The sequence below is a fragment of the Pteronotus mesoamericanus genome, unplaced genomic scaffold, assembly GCF_021234165.1.
Source record: "Pteronotus mesoamericanus isolate MK-2021 breed Mesoamerican mustached bat unplaced genomic scaffold, CSHL_Meso_final scaffold_167, whole genome shotgun sequence".
Lineage (NCBI taxonomy): Eukaryota > Metazoa > Chordata > Mammalia > Chiroptera > Mormoopidae > Pteronotus > Pteronotus mesoamericanus.
In genome coordinates this window covers 26,563,678-26,564,878 of record NW_026555308.1, presented here as the reverse complement: position 1 = coordinate 26,564,878, position 1,201 = coordinate 26,563,678, and the positions used below count along the sequence as shown (strand labels likewise).

General features: G+C 37.3%; 1 pseudogene; it reads right to left on the bottom strand.

Moving 5' to 3' along the window:
- Window positions 1-334: 334 nt before the first annotated feature.
- On the bottom strand, window positions 335-925 carry LOC129083520 (60S ribosomal protein L17-like; annotated as a pseudogene).
- Window positions 926-1,201: the final 276 nt, after the last annotated feature.

Here is a 1,201-nt window from a genome sequence, read left to right as displayed (position 1 = left end):
TTGTTTATAGCTTTCCAAGTGGATATGAAGTGGTATCTCACTGTGGTTTTGATTTTCATTTTCCTGCTGGTTAATGATGTTGAGCATCTTTTGTTCTCCTTAATGGCAATTTGTATATTTTTTTGGAGAAATATCTCTTCAGATCCTTTGACCATTTTTGAAATTGGATAACTTGCCCTTTTAATTATTATCAACTTATAATACTTCTTAAGATAGCCTAGATACAAGTCCCTTATCATCTATGATTTTCAAGTTTTTTCTCCCATATTGTGGTCTGCCTTTTTTACTTTTTTTCCCCACTTCTACTTTTATTAGTATTTATTTTATGCTGAGTTTACCCCTGGGCCATAAGCTTTTGTTTCTTCAGTTTCTTCTGGGATATCTTTATCTTCTGTGCAACTTCCTCTTCTGGTTGAGGGACAAGCTGCTCTTTTTCAGGAAGGATCATCTCAATGTTGCAGGAAGAACTCACTTGGGGGTTATGCTACCCAAGATCTCTGTTAAGTTCTACACTGCACCTTGGGAGCTTCGTTCACCTCGATGAGCTCAATGACCAGAGAATCTACACTTAAACCCTTAAATTCAGCATTACTCTCTGCATTTCTAAGCATGTGCAGCAAAAACTCAGCACTCATTTTGGGCCATCAACCCTGTGTCCAGCCCCACTGTTTGGCCTGGGCACACCTACAAACTCCAACACTGTATCGATGGAATGGGACACATTGCTTTTTTAAAGTGACATCTTTCAGGTACTGGGTGGCTTTTCGAGTATGCATACCCTTGATGGCCTGGGCAGTTTCACAGGTGTTCTTAAAGTAAACACAAAGATTTGAACCTCATGATTTGCATGATCTTGTGGGGTTTTCTGGGTCAAGTGAATAATGAACCATTTTTAGTGGTCACCTCTGGTTGCTTTCGGGAAGAGGAAGAGCCTGTCTTTTACTTTTTGATAATGTCTTTTTGTGCATAAAAGTTTTTGATTTTGATGAGTCCAATTTATCTGTTTTTTCTTTTGCTGCCTCTGCTTTTGGCATCATATCTAAGAATATATTGCAAAATATAAGATTATAGAAATATACCCATATTCTACTAAGATTTTTATAGCTTTAGTTCAAAGATTTATGTCTCAGATTCATTCTGAGCTAATTTTTGTATATGGTGTGAGTTAGGGGTCCAACTTTTTTCTTTGTCTAAGGCAATC